Source organism: Rhea pennata, chromosome 5 (genome assembly GCF_028389875.1).
Source record: "Rhea pennata isolate bPtePen1 chromosome 5, bPtePen1.pri, whole genome shotgun sequence".
NCBI classification, from domain to species: domain Eukaryota; kingdom Metazoa; phylum Chordata; class Aves; order Rheiformes; family Rheidae; genus Rhea; species Rhea pennata.
In genome coordinates this window covers 52,319,728-52,335,009 of record NC_084667.1, presented here as the reverse complement: position 1 = coordinate 52,335,009, position 15,282 = coordinate 52,319,728, and the positions used below count along the sequence as shown (strand labels likewise).

At 40.0% G+C, this 15,282-nt stretch overlaps 1 protein-coding gene across 6 annotated transcripts in view; it reads left to right on the top strand.

Moving 5' to 3' along the window:
* Nucleotides 1-2,961: 2,961 nt before the first annotated feature.
* The window catches only part of GPR68 (G protein-coupled receptor 68), a 57,807-nt gene continuing 45,486 nt past the window's right edge, over nucleotides 2,962-15,282 (top strand). For 4 of the 6 annotated variants that reach the window (XR_009958520.1, XR_009958523.1, XR_009958519.1 and 1 more), the window contains exon 1: nucleotides 3,831-3,915. The gene's annotated coding sequence lies outside the window, so the exon portion shown is untranslated. Of the gene's footprint in view, nucleotides 3,022-3,830; nucleotides 3,916-15,282 lie in introns of those variants that run through there. The other 2 variants (XR_009958522.1, XR_009958521.1) reach the window with 2 other exon arrangements.

The following is a 15,282-nucleotide window of genomic DNA, read 5'->3' as shown; positions in this document are numbered from 1 at the left end:
ACTGAGATTATTTGGTGTTTGAAACACATGTGTCAGGCCCAGTCAATGGCATTTTCCACTGGGAAATCTTGGAGTCAAGTTTACCTTGTATGGTACATTCTAAGTGTAAAGGTTTTGCAAATACAGCACATCCTTGGTCCACACATCTCCCTGAGGCCGCTGGAGTGCAGATCTGATGACTGTGTACGTTCTCTGCAGAAAATGCAAAAGTGAAAACTGAAACCTGTGGGAAAAGTTAAAACATTAGGTTGAAAAGACTGGGGCATGAGGAGGGCAGAAATCAAGATGTCTGGGCTGCAATGAAATCATCAGTGGTGTTCCCTCTTGCACAGGTCGCTGGAATAAATGAAACTTGCCTCTGTGTAGTAACCCCCCAGTGCAGAATAAGAGGTGAGTCTACGAGGCCTCTAGAGATGACACCAAGACAAAAAGGAAGATCAGTATCCAGTTTTCATTTCTCAGCTCCACAAAATGGATGAATGCGCATGTGGGTTATCACTGCGAGAGACAGAGAGAGTAGTTCTCCTCCTTTCCTCACAGAAATGGTTGCTTGAAAGGATTTAAATCAAACTTCTAAAGGAAAGTTGACCTTTAAAGACAAAGCATTGATCAGTTAATTGGAGCTGACTTTTAAATTGAGCCAACTCTGTCAGAAAGGCCTCCTTTGGATTATAGTCAAAGAGAGATGGTGAAGGACTGGAAATGAGACCAACATGAGTGAGCAGAGGTTTGGAAAAAACTGAAAGAATGAGTTGTTTAATCTAGAAAAGTAAAATCTAAGAGAAGCAGCATGGTTAATCCTCACACATTTAAAAGGTAAACATAGAGAAAGGCAGCGATAGACTTCATGTCGACTCATAGAAGGACAAGAAGAAATTAAATGAATTTGAAACACAGAAGATTAAGACTTCAATAGTAGGGGAAATTTTCCAAGAATAAGCCTGACCAGACAACTGATACGTTGCCAGAGGAGATGTAGAATATTCTTCCATGAAAGTTGAAGAGAGCAGGCTAAAGCTCTGGAGGGGGGGTAGTCTACCTTTATTTATCGGCCCTCAGAGAAAGGAGATGGTCTAGAGGACCTCCTTCCAGCTTTGCATTTCTGTGGTGTCTAGAATATTTATGACCATCTGTAACAGTTAGGCTCCATTCTTTTTGAAGCCTGCCACTGTGACATATGCAAGTTGGGAGTTATTCTATTTAGCAGTTACTTAATCATCACAAACGTTAACATGAATTGACCAAAGCAAGGAGAAAAACAAAAAAACAAACAAACAAACAAAAAAAGCTACTTGCACCGAGTAATAGCTATTTGTCAGCTTTAATAGCTGTTGTATTATTCATAGAGATAAAAGGCTACCAGAAATGTCATTTCTTTTCATTTTTAGAGTTTTAAATGAGTCCCAAAGTGCAACTGCTGTATGTGTGATGGAGGCTGTGTTCTGCAGCAGACACTGGTCCTGCCCCTTGGAATGGGCTGGTCTTCGTGCACTTTCCAAGTCTCTTTACTTCAAAAAGCTGCTTTACAGCAGCTACATGCTGAAAAAAGCAAAATGTAGTGGTTGGATGAAAGAAAAAGAAACAAGGATTTTCTGGGGTTTATTTTGCTCTGTGACTTTTGGAAGAGGTGGTTTGCAGAAGTGAGGATTTTCCCTTCACCTGCAAGGCCTGATTTATCAGCCAGGTTGGTAAAGCTGGCCCTTTTAGCACACTGTAACGGAGATAAATTGTGTGTGATGACACACACAAAGTGTATTTTCTGGATATTCTGAGCACCCATGTATCTAATACTTACCTTTGAGCATGTTCTGTGTTCAGCATCACTGGGAATGGCAGCCACAGTGGGACCTAGAAAACAGATACTGCACTACCCACAACATTACTTCTCTTTCTGTGGCACCTAAGAGGGCAATCAGTGTCAGTGAGTCTTCGCAGGACTTGACTCAGAACATCTGCAGCCTGGATCCTGCAGGAGGTAGAAATGCTTCCTCCACAACCACCAGTGAGAGCTTGTTACCAAAGTTGTCTCTTCTCCTGGCAGGCTCTCAGGAATGGCAAATACTCCAACATATAATACCCTGTTGCTCTTTATTGAAGAGTTGTACAGCCTTATCTATTGCCAAGGAAATAACTGCAGTTAATTTTATTAATATCATACTTTATATATTCTTTAAATCTAATAAAGGAGCTGGGGTATCCAAGCATATACAATTGTGGATTAAAAGGCACTGGAATTAGGTCTTACTTTGCTTCCTTGAAAGATCCCAGTCTGTATGATTTTTTTTTAAACTAAATGCAGGGGAGAGGGCTTCTGACTAGTGCTGATAAATTTGATACAAACCATCTTATTCTTTAATGTTGCACAGGATCAGATTGTTCAGCTTCTGGCTATGCTCCCAGGAATCTCTGCCTTGCTTGCTGAGCCAGGTATGTTGTCTGCATCTCTGCCATCCTCAAAGGAGCATCGTGAGCCTGCAAGGTACCATTCTGTGCTCTTTGCAGCCTTTTCAGGCAATGTCTGAGAATGTCATATTTTTTCTCCTGCAGCCCGCCTTAAAAGCTCACAGAGGTCCTTGACCCTTTAGCTAATAATAGATCCATGATCTATCGGAAGACCTGGCAGAGGAAGGTTTCTGCCATCTGCTAGCTTGCTATACCTGAAGAGCCCTTTGCGTGTATTTGGAAAGAGTAGTTACTTTTGATGCTGGTTCTGACGTTACCTGTGGGTACTCCTGGAGTATTTCCAAGTTTTGTAGATGTCATTGTATCCTCTCCTCATTTTTTTCTTTTTTGTTTGTCTGCTTATATTAGCCTGCACTTTCCACCAAGCCTGAAACAGAGAACGTGTCTCAGAGTACTTAGCACAAGGCTGCTATTTCCAGACTTGCTGTCTCTGGACACTTTTGGAGCACTGTCGTGTCATTACCGTGAGCAGATGGGAGTTCTCTTTGCAAGTTCTATGCCAAGAACGGGGAGTTACTTCATGTTCTCACAGCGACATGGCAAGGGGTCCTGAATGGGGTGAGTTATGCATGGTTGAAAACCTAAACTGATAGGAGCTTTTGTCTCCAGCTTCAATGGTGTAATTCATATATCTCTGTTTTTTTAAGAATGTGTACATTCGCTTGGAATAACAGACAGTTCACAACTTGCCCCACAGTGCAGAGTTCTGTCCTGGAGGAATGAGTAGCAGTGTGAGTTAGCAGAAGGTCAGCTTCTACATCTGCTACAGTCATCCTGAATGACCTTGGACAAGTTGTGTACTGCTGTGCCTTGGTTCAGTAGCTGCTTAAAAGACAGAGGAAGAAAACATCTGCCTCCTTTCCCTTGCTTCTCATACGTCTGGAGAAGCAGCTGTCTTGTGCAGAGATCAGCTGTTGCTTCAGGTAGTGAAGGTCTGACTTCAGCAAGCTCTAAGAACAACTTAACATAAATAATGTTAGTAACGACACTAATCCTCTGTATACTTTGTAGTGTGTCTACACAAGTCAACATCTGCGTGTGTTTAGATAAGCTGCAAGCAGCAGTATTTGGGCTGTGCATCAGTGGCCCTGATCAGTCACTGTGCGGTGTGGTGTCTCCGCTGGTTTGTGTCTGCGCCGGTAGGTGTGGGTGTGAGCGCTGCGCTGCGCGCTGCCATCTCTGGATTTAGCATCTGCTTTCGGCACGCACGTCTCCCTTATTTATGAATGAGTGGGTGAGGGAGGAGAGGGCTGGGCTGTCTCCTTCACAGTTGTACCGTCAGGCGCTGAAACACAATCTCCTCCTCCTTGTCCCCGGCGCTGCTTCCCCACCAGCCTTGCTCGCCGCTGGGAGGAGGGCAGCCTTGGCAGCAGCCTGAGCCGGCGCTGGGACAGCACAAGTTTTGCGCTGTTCGCACCGCAGGGGAAGCCTCGTTGTACAAACTCCTCGCAGGTGAGTTTCCGTTTTTATCTATTTATTCTTAAAAGCAAACGAAGTTTCTGTCAGTGAGCCAAGCTGTACAAGGTTATACCCCCGGGAAAGGTGGCAGGACTGTGCTTTGGCTAGGTTGTTAAAAGTGAGACAAAGCAAAATGATAAGGCAGTCCAAGGACTCAACCAAAACAACGTGTCCAAAAATTCATGACTTCAAAATAAATTTCCTTTGCCAGGTTCCGCTAGTGGGAAATAATTTGAACAGAAGTTCTTCCAAAAAACTTTCTCCAGGGGTGTTCAGGCAGAAGAAGAGTTAGATGTTGACGTCGTATCAATGAAATGGAATTGTTAAAATAAACCTAGAATCATCTATTTCACGTTTGTGAGGACTGAAGCAGGGCAATAGCCAGAAGATAAATTCCCTTGGTCATTTTCAGAGAAGTTAGGAGAAATGTAAAACTAGACACAAACTATTTTGAATGACTAATGTGTGATTCACAGACCAAAAGTTATGCCTAACAGGAAACTGTCACACTGTTGTGTGTAGGTGCTCTGTGTACAGTGATACAGATTTGTCTTTGTATCTCAGAAGGGTATTATCAACATATTTTACAAACAGTAAACCATTTTTCTCACTGTTATTACACCACTTATGAAACTTGAATGTGAAGGTTTGTTTAGTGAAATGAGATCTATTTTTTCTTCTTTTCTTTCTTTTTTCTTTAATATGATTACAAACATTTGTTCCCTACTGTAGGCTGCTTATGGTGCTAATAAATTTTTCTGGCTCTTTGGCAGTCTTTTTAGAGAAACAAGAAAAGTAAATCACTGAGAGATAAGCTTTATGTGATCTTGAGGAGGGTTGAGAAATAGAGAATTTAGGAGAATATTCAGCCCTGTTCTCTGCTTTTCTGTTCAAAGCACATCTAGATATTAATAAATAAAAATTTATGGAAATTTATCAGCGAGACGAGAAGTGGCTGCACAGAGGCTCACAAGACAGGACAGTGTCATTCTGAGCATTACGGGACGTTCTGAGCAGTGCGTTAATCAGCTCCCTCCGTGACATTTTCCACATTAGCGGTCTGTATTCACAGGGGCTCCAGGAGGGTATGACATCTGACCACTTCTTCTTCCCTCTAATCAAGGAGCCAGTAAGTGAATCAAGCCTGTGTTTTTAACGCCCACTTTCACAATCCTTTTCTGATCAAACACATACTTTTACTGCTCTCAACCCCATCCTTCCTTCTTCCCCATCTTATTTTTAGTATTTTTTTGTCCCTTCCTTCCTTCCCCCCCCACCAATGATACTGCTTCTCCACACACAATTATAAACTCTTTCTGTTATATGAGGGAAGAGGCAGAAGGCAGCTTTTTCTAGCTCCTTTTATGTTTAGTGCTATAAAGCTGTAACAAAGATGATAAAATATAAGGTACCTCCACAAAGTTTTAGGAGTCTTTCCATGATCTGGGTGTACACGGTGAGAAAGTGTTGGTTTCATAGGATCAGGCCAATGCATCATTCTGTGATAGTGGGACACACCTCGGAGGTGATAATGTTTACATCACAGCATTGTGATATGAATATCACAGTTTTAAATAAAGAAAAAGGTGACAGTTCCAATATCTCATTTTAAAAAGTCACCTCACTTGGCATCTGCACTGGGTCTTACTTAACTCACTTTGCCACTAGCAGAGAAAAATTGACTCTTTGCTCTGGGACTTGAGGAGTCCTAGACAGAGGGAACAGAGACAAAGGAGACAGAGGTGAAAGAGGCAAAACGGGGGGAATGGTTCCCAGCTGGCCTAGACGTACATAATGTCATCACACGTGATAACACGAAATACAGTGAGCCGGGAGGATGACTTTTTCCAAAGGTCGGTCAGATCAGAAACTACTTTACCTTCAGCTGAGCACAGTATCCAAGGCCAAGTATAGGCAAAGTTGTAGGCACCAGTGTGAGATTTGCTCCACTAAGCAGGAGATGTTGTCATCCAGCCATCAAAGTGCTCCGTGTGCTTTGAACCATCTTGAACAGTTCACAGAGGAGAAAGTTCTCTCTTTGCCAGCTTTCCTAGATCTGATCTGAGGGCATTTGCATCAAGTTGGGGCTTCATTGCTGCTGACCATTCTTGTGTGCGTGGTGATAACTGAACAAAAAGTTAGTTTGGACTCATGAGCTCTTAATATTAACAAATAAAACAATATTTGCTAAATATTTTTAAGTGGAGAACCATGGAAATAGGACTCCAGACGTGGCAGCCTTGTGAGGCCAATTACCTTACAATTAGCTGGATGTTTCCTCCAAGGGCTTTGTTTTTCCTATAAAGCTTATTTTGAGTGGCTTTTAATGCTTGTTACGAATTATTCTGCCAGATGAAGCATTTGTAGAGCTGCTGTCCTTGACAGCTGATGGCACTTGGTTTTGAAAAGATACAGAGCAGCTTTAATGTTTAAAAACAACTGGCCAATAATTTTAAGTAACAGTAATCAGCAGCAGCTAAGAATTAGCATTGCAGTTTATTCTCTGATGGATATGTCCACTATAATTCCTTTTTCTCCACTAGAAACCATGCTTTGACCTCTGTAAACCTCCTGGGTAGCAAAAGCAGAACTTTTTAGCCATCTCATCTGGAAGCTGTAGCTGATCTATCCTTAAAAGAGACTAAATAATAGGCCTAAGACACTGTGTTAGAGGGAGGCTGAGAAATGGGCTCACATGAAAGTATATGGCATTCTGTGCCTTGCCGAGGAGCCCTCTCAACGGGAATTGTTTCTGTGGCAACAAATTTGTTTCCAGCTGAGTTATCTTGGAGTTTGATCTGGTTGCTTATGCATGGATCTGTCACTATGCCCGAGGCAAGTAGAATTACAAAACTGATCAGGTCTGTACCTGATGGAGAGATTCAACATGACTCTGTTGCTGTTTCAGCCGCTCTGAGAGAGGTCCTGCTGATGTTCTCCACTCAACAACTGCTATGGACAGCTGTTGCTGCTAAGATCAGCTGAGTCTCTCATTTCTGAAAATTATTTCTTCGTTCTATAAGCTTTCAGACTTCCTTTTTCTCAGACTATTTGCTGTTGGTTGAGAGTAGAGAGGTGTGAAGTTTGAGAGGTTACCGCTAGCTAACAGATGAAGGGAAGAAAACATCAAAAATTAATGTATTACAACAGCAAACACAATCCAACTATCTAACTTAAGTCTCTTTAAATGACACCTGAATAAAATGCCAATGATAGACAACATTAGTAGGAAAGAAAGGAAGCATGCTACAGAGATCTCTTTTGGTTTGGGTTTTCTTATAACTCAGTGTTTAGTAACAATCAGGATTTGATAATTTTATATCAGGGCAGTAATCTGAAAGCATTCAGTGCTCCCTTTGCCAAAGGCAGAAGGAGAATTTTTACTCTTTGAATAATTATTTAGTATCTATGCACACGTCTAGCTAAAGGATATATCTTTTTTTATGCTCTGCCTTTAAGAAGTGATCAGACATACCTTTTAAAACAGGCATTATCTTTTAAACTGGAAGATACTTAAACTTAAGATCCTTAACTTATCACATCAGAACATTATTATCTGAAATTTGAACTTGCATCCAAATTTTAGAGATCATCTGACACCTCTATACAGGAGAGAATAAAGTCAAGACCCAGATTTCTAAACAGGTCTAAACTTCAGAATCACAAATTTATTGTAGTATCAGATTTTCTGTCTCAGCTCCAATTACTAAAACAGGTTTGATCTTTTTTTTTTTTTTTTTTTTTTTTAACAAAAGTATTTGATTCTCTCCCTTTTCTCTGAGCAGATGCATGTTGGAAAGTATGAATGATGTGTATAGTAAGATTGTTTCCTTTGCTGAAAGTTCCTTCTCTGATGCTATAAAAGAAGTATTTTTCTGTTTCGATCAGGTCATGGTTCCTTAAACAGTTTCTTGATTTTTGAGTCGCACCTCTTTAATCCAGTTTAATAATAGCATTAGTCACGGGCAGGCTGATCTTCAGAATTTGTTTAAGAGAAGACTTGAGGAGGGTCAGTCGCTTCTTGAGCATCTGCATGGCTGAGTTTGTAACTCCAAGGAGGACACTGTGATTTGCCTTCCAGGAGCAGAGGTGGTGACTCTGACTTGGGCTGTGTCCTTCAGGCATGTTCTTAGGGATCTCTAGGGGAAAACAGGCCGTTGTGACTCACATGGATGCCAGTTTCTCCAAAGGTAGGGTAGAGAGGTTCTGGAGAAACATTTAGGTTTTTAGGTAGGGTGCTAAAGCACAGGAATTCAACAGCATCATGCTGAGAAAGACTTCTTACACCATATGGAAGACCAGACAGAGGTAGAGAGAGGCAGTTTCAAGGTATGACTAAGAAAATGGAGGGAAGAAAGGTTCGTTCATCAGGAGATGAAGACACTCTGGAATATAGGAACACTGGGCTTTGTTTACATCTTAATGAAAGCAAGACACTAGCTCTTGAAATCATGTAAGTACTAGAAGAATTTTTTAAATGAGAATTAAGGGAATTGAGGAAATGAAAATTCAGGAAATGAAAATGTAAGGAAGCCTGCAGATACAGATGCCAGCACTTTTTTAGAATGCTATGTCCACTGGGGACTACATCTTTGGAATCCTCTATCCTCAAAATAAAATAAAATAAAATAAAAATTATATACAGGGCTCAAGTTTTCTGTAGTCAGTTAGGAAGGGTGAGCAACAATGAAGGAAAGAGCACTGAGAACAGAATGCTGCTTACTCGGGGAGCACAGAGAAAACCTTTATATCATGCTGCTTCTACAAAAACCATGAGAGAAGTCTGTGAAATAACACTGGAGAAGAAACCTTAAATGAGAATATTGACTTAGACTGGAAACTTATCTACTGGAAATTTGCTTAATTTCCAAAAGGAAAACTGGGGGGAGGGTGGAGAAAGAGGAAGCTTAATAAAAAGGCAGTTAAAAAAAAGGACAGCTAGAAAAGTTGAATTTCTACAGTCTATATACAGTCTATACAGGAGCTATTTGAAGACATTCCCTCCCTCTTGCATTTGATCTGGGGAAGAAAAAGAGAATGCCATCTGAAGAAGACTCAACAAACTCTGAAAGGAAGCAAGCATGGCTAAAGAGCAGCACAAGGAGGAGTCATACAAGCAAATGGGGACCCTTTGAAAGTTGAGGTTGTGTCCCAGTGATTTGGAATTGCTGAAATCTGCATTTGTTGTGAAAAAAAAAAACAGAAAGGTGCCTGTTTTTTTCAGCTGTCAAAACCACAATAATGGGCTAGACAGACCTGTGTTCTGACGCTGGGCAGTGGAGCTTGTGTTGTGGTTGTACACTGAAAAGCGTACACAAGGCGCTTGCATAGAGATGTCATGTTATCAGCCAAGGCTGAAGGGAGTCAATGCAGATCTTATCCCAGTTTCAGGACGGATCGTGTACTTCAGCAGAAAGAATTGGTAACAATATGATTTAGAACAGACGTATTTGCAACACAGAACAGGGAATCAATATAAGTCAGAAACACAAACATAGTGCAGAAGCACAGAAGAATTAGTCTAGTTGTTTAAATGGCAGTGCATATGATGTTGAGAGTGGGGTCCTATTCTGTGATAAATTTTGTTTCTACAATTAAATCCAAACAGAAGAATAAGAAAGAAGTCAAAGAAAAAATGAGGGGAGGAAGGGGAAAGTCTCAAAATATTTTAAATAGCTTTTCACTTTGCTATTTCTTAAAAATTTTACTGTACAAAATGAATCATATACTGAATCATATATGCAGAAAATAGCATTTAAAAGAGATGACTTTGTCAAATGTATCATTATTTGCTGTTATGTAGAACAATGAAAATGTTAACTTTCTTGAACAGGGGATCTGTTCAGTCTCTTTAGACATGGCAGAATTTCAACTGTATTTTAGTTGGACCTAGGAAGTGAGAATTTTTCTCTCATGTAGCCTTTTCTCTTTGTTAAATATTGATTATTGCTGGTCCAAGTTACTCCTTGTCAGCAGCACTGGAAAATCAGTTTCATTTGATGAACTATCAGTAAAAGAAGGGAAACAATTGTATTTATGAATTAGTTGTTGGTTGTTGAAAAAAGGATTAGATTAAATTACTTTCTGTTAATGAAGTAACCCTGTTTGGGGGGCATGTTGTGCTTATATTTGAGTTTACTTATGCGTTGTTCTGTTTGGGGGCAGTCACATTACCAAAGATGCAAGCAGCAAGAGAATTCTCTGCTTCGGTCTCTAGTTTGTTAGTTCTCCAGCAAAAGCTTTCCTGTGTAATCAGCCACTGATGCTGGGGCAGACTGGCAGGAAGAGTCTTAAATCTTAAGCCACTGATTTCCCCTTTCCTCAAAAGCTGCCCTGCAAGCTATCTGCCGTTGCCTGGTGGAGCGCAGTTCTGATGTTTGAGCACACTGCTGTATCAAAAGAGGCAGTAATACAAGGCTTGGAAAAATGAATCAGAAGTGTGAGGTGATTTTCCCAAGGCTGTAGATGGTAAAATGAATCAGAACCTATTTAATTCAGGAGGGAGAAGTTCTTACTTCTCCAGTTTAGGCCTTACAGCATAGTTGTTAAATGGGCATCTGCGCACAGATTCAGGATTATAAGCAGTTTTATTATCTGTAGTCGTTTGTTTACCTATGCCTACTTCCTGCACAGCAGATGCAGGATGGTATTTTAGCTTTTATGTTATGGAGGGCTGTGGGGGAGAGCAAAGTTTTAGTAGGGATTATTAGACTGGGAATTATTCTCTGATGGATACAGAAATTAAGATTTCTGCAGACAGTGGTGTTATATAGTTTTTCTCCACTCACTTTCCTGTATACAAGCAAGTCACCCAGGCAGCATCAGGGAGATGTGTCCTGCGGGGTTGGAGCTTGGCACGGAAGCTCAGCGGTGAAATTCTGGAGGGTCAATCTGTCCATGCTGCCATGGTGCTGATAGAGAAAAGGGAATTACATTCACTACTGGGACATGGTCAGCTCACCTGCCTGCTCTTTAAGAAGCAGGAAGGAAGGGGCAGATGAGAGTTGTTCCTAAAGACTATGAGCCAACTGCTTAAGGCAACTGTGATGTGACTAATCCCTATTATGTGATTCATCTCCCTGGTATCAGTTGGACTGCTTGCCTGAAAATACACGTTGTATGAACTTCTTATTACCATGCATAGGGATTTTCCAAAATGTACATTCTTTTCAGCACTTCCCTGTGCTCAGCCAGTTGTTTGGCATTTTCATGCAGTAAAAAAACCCCTGAACCTAGATAAAGAATAAGAAGCAGTTTAAGACATAGGACAAATTGTGCTTATTATCCTGTCTGTCTGTCTTTGCCCTTTTGTCAAGTTGTCCTTCGTATATACAGGCCTCATTTAAGAAGTCATAAAAACCTGGAATCAAACAGTGCAGCATCAGAAAAGGGATTTTTTAATTAATTTTTGTGGATGTGAAGTCACATAGACTTCACTTCCATATAGCTTGCTATGAAAAAAACTTTCAAAATGAAAAGCATTTCACAAAAAAGCATTGGAAAATGGTGATTTATTTAAAAACAAAATTCTATTTTGGAAATGATTTTGTCAGATTTATGCATTTGATTGTCCTGGTATTGCGTGTGGCAAAGAAGGATGAGTGATGTTGTGTCACTTGGCAGGCAATAATAGAAAACTGAACAGTAGGGTGCTGAGAGCTCCCCAAACTGCTCTTTGCTTTCTTTGCTTTCAAGTGGCATCAGCTGAACCGTTTTCATGATGTTTTGTTAAACTTTCTTAAAATCTCCTGTGAAGACAACTCTCCACTATTCCAGTGCTCCATTTGCAAGTGAAAAGTTTCGGTGTGGTGTTTAACCCAGTCTCTCTCGATTAGGCATTCCCAGCAACTCAGAACAATTTATCACTTCCTTTTTTGCAACAGTCTTTAACAATTTGAAAACTGTTGCTGTGTTTTCCCTCAGTCTGGTCATCTTTAGACTAAATAACCCTGACTCCTTCAGTGGTAAGCTTTGCTGGACCTCTGACCGTCCTCCTGCGTTTCTTCTGGCCAGTCAGCAGATTAGCAGAGCCTTGCAGTGGTGCACAGGATGGAGAGGTTGTGCCCCTGTCCCGTTTATACCTCCAAGTGTGATATGTGGGTTTACAATTTATACTGTTCGCTCAGGCTCAGTCTGTGACCACTCTAACTCCCCATGCCTTTTCCTACCTTCTACTGTAAAATATAGCATGTTTTATTACTAACTTTATTGTGTCATACATCGTATGTAAAATGTCATATACAGCGGTCTGCACATCAGATGAGAAAGAAGTTGAGTCCTCAGTGTACTAGCTAGAAGAACAAATATTAACCTAGAATGATGATTGCTTGGTATATTCAGAGCAATTTTTCTCTGAAACAATGACATTTTCCTGGAATGTAAATCTTATTCAGCAAGTTCATCCCACTTGTGACATCTCCCAGTGTAGCCCACAGCATACTGTATTATAATGATAAGTTACTGGTGTGTAGTACATTATTTCTCCCAACAACATTCAGAATTGCTTGGCTGATTTTTTCTAGGTGGCTTCCTGCTTAATTGAAAGATTGTTTGCTTGTTCATTTGTGTTTATGAAGCGAGTTGAATGTAAGCATTTATGTATATGAGCCATACTGGTTCAGCTATTTCTTAAGGAGCTCTGTGATCTGTGGGCCAGGGCACCTGAAATGTTAAACTACATTAGCTCCTAGCTGCATTGCATCCATCAGCCTATACTGCTTGCATTAGGCAGTACAAGTCAATTTTTTCAGTTCATGATGATCAAGAGAAAGTTTTGTAGTACAGCCGAACAGTTCACCACGTACTTGACCCCTCTATAAGCCAGCAAACTAAGCCACTAAAATGTTCTGTACTTGGAAAGCAGATGGGTTGTGGCAGAGTCTGAGGTAGAGGAGGGTGAGACTAACCACTGGAGGAACAAAGAATAAATATTTACCTTTGCTAATACGTTGCAATATTTTAGTGTGCTCACTTGGAACTGTAGTAGTTCAGACCATTATCATGGAATGCTATCATCAAATGTTTTTTCACACACATTTGATGTCCAATCCAGTACTCTTCACAAACATTAAGCTCACTATCAAAAAAAAATTCACGATTCAAGGATTTTAACATGAATCTGTCACTCAGATCCACATTATCGATCCTTAATGATGCATTTTGGGGCATGAAATCGTAAATTCACCTACCATTGTGGTTCAGGTGCCACCTGAAGTTTCAGTGATGAAATATTTAAGCGAACCAGCTTATTTCAGACTTTGGAGCGATTTGATGGAAAACAGAAATTAAGAATTTGAGACAAATTCCCAGGATATCAAAGTTTAAGTGGAGTGATTAAGCCAATGCTGTGAATAATTGCATGTCTGCTAAGGAATATCGGGCTTTGATGACTAATTCATCTTTTGTTTATGTGGGTTCTAAAGAATGTTGCTGGCTTCCTTCTTTGACAATAGGTTTATAAATGGAGTCATAGAGTAATGACAGAAGTAATGTGATTTATGATTTACGGAACACTTCTGTGGTTTCCTCCCACTGAAACAAATACACAGAAGAGTAATGATTATTATACACAGAGATGGACGTAAGACAGGTCCCTTGCAAGTTAATACACACTGAATGGGTCGCATATTGGCCTAAGTGAAATTTAGAAGGGAGGAGGAGCTGGGTTAGGGGTTTTGATTTTTTTTTTTCTTTCATTTTATATAAGATAGTTTCAGAGATTTAAAAAGATACAGTCCAGTTTTTACTGCATGCCTTTAGTAAGATTCTCTTGTAAAGGACATATGGACTTGATTCTTCTAATACGAAAAAGCAGACATAAAAATTGGAAGGCAACTACAGCAGATAATCTCAGAGGTGGCCTTTCTGCTTTATATATATATATATATATATATATATGTATGTATATAAAAGAACACAAAAACAGCAGAAGCAAAAATAAAGCTCCTTGCAGCCAGCTGCTCTTCAGCAATATTTCTGTGCACTTGCTGTTGCAGTGACTTCTACTTTACACTCTCAGGGACCAAGAACTTTGGAATCTACCTTTAAAAGTGGTCTAAATTTGATCCCGGATTCACTCAGATATTGTTGGTTTAGAAACTGATTCAATTAAAAATTTATCGTATAGTCAATAGAGAAATTAATGCTATGTCCTGAAAAGATCCTCTGATGGTGCACATAAAATGAGCTACACTCGAAGAAGGTGAGTATGTTTGTCAAATATACTAGGGTTAGGAATTAGAAACTGCAACCTAATTTTTAACCTGCTTGTGCATCCACATCAGGCTACAGTCTTTAATGAATAAAATCATTATTTCCACTGGACTTTTGTCTCTTTATGGGCCACACAAACTCTATCTGAGCTCAACAAATCTCCTGCCATGCTAAGAGTCTTGAGCCAAATTGAAGCAACTTCCTTGGAGAGACTTAACGCAGCAGAGCTGTATTAACTTAGTTTTCTTCTACACCTGACATTGCCCTTCTTTTCTAATCTCCCCAAGCAAATTATCATGCTGCTGCAGCTTTGCTATGCTATGAGCAAGGAGTCAATGCTGGCTTAAGTGTATTTCCATGGCTTTGCATTGTGCCCTTACAAGTAGCTGGACAGTAAGTTGACTTATCCCAATTGCTCAACAAGGATAAAGTACTCTATTCACTAGAATTATTTCCCTGTCTTATAAAGATGCTTTACATTGCCCATAGTGTATTTGTTTATCTATGGCAGCTGTACAAATGACTGTCATAGATAAATGGACTTCTGCAGTGCTTCACGAACTATCCATTTATGTTAAAAAAACTTGTGTTTGTAAAGCAATATAATTTCAAATGGTAGAGACTGAAGTTGAGATTATGTAGTTCAGTTGCCCAAAACATATGGACTTCTTAAATTTGCCTATATTTCTCTTACAGCACAGCACAAAAAGCTTCTGCAGGCTTCATCAGTCGTGAGTAAAGCGGACACCTCAGTTTGTGTCCCTTAAGTATGGTATCCCACTGTAATTCTTCTCTGTAGTGGCACTGTGAATCTATGTGTGCTGTTACCCATCTTGCTGCATAGTCAAATATTGCCCATTTCATAGTGATAATTTCTTTTTTTTTCTTTACAAGCACAATATTTTGCGGTTTTCCTCAATGAAATGGATCTATTTTTTCTACATCTCCATCCTTTTGTTAAAAACAATTGGGTTAGACAGTCATAATCTTTATTCTGAAAACTGAAACAAAAAACCCAGCAAGTGTTTGTCATATTCAGCTATAATTTGTGCTCCTGCTTCATATATACTTGTGCTTTCTTTTCCCTTCCTTTTCCTGTGTCTTAATAGAAGCATCTTTTATTGCCTTTTTTGATTCTTTCTCTTTGTA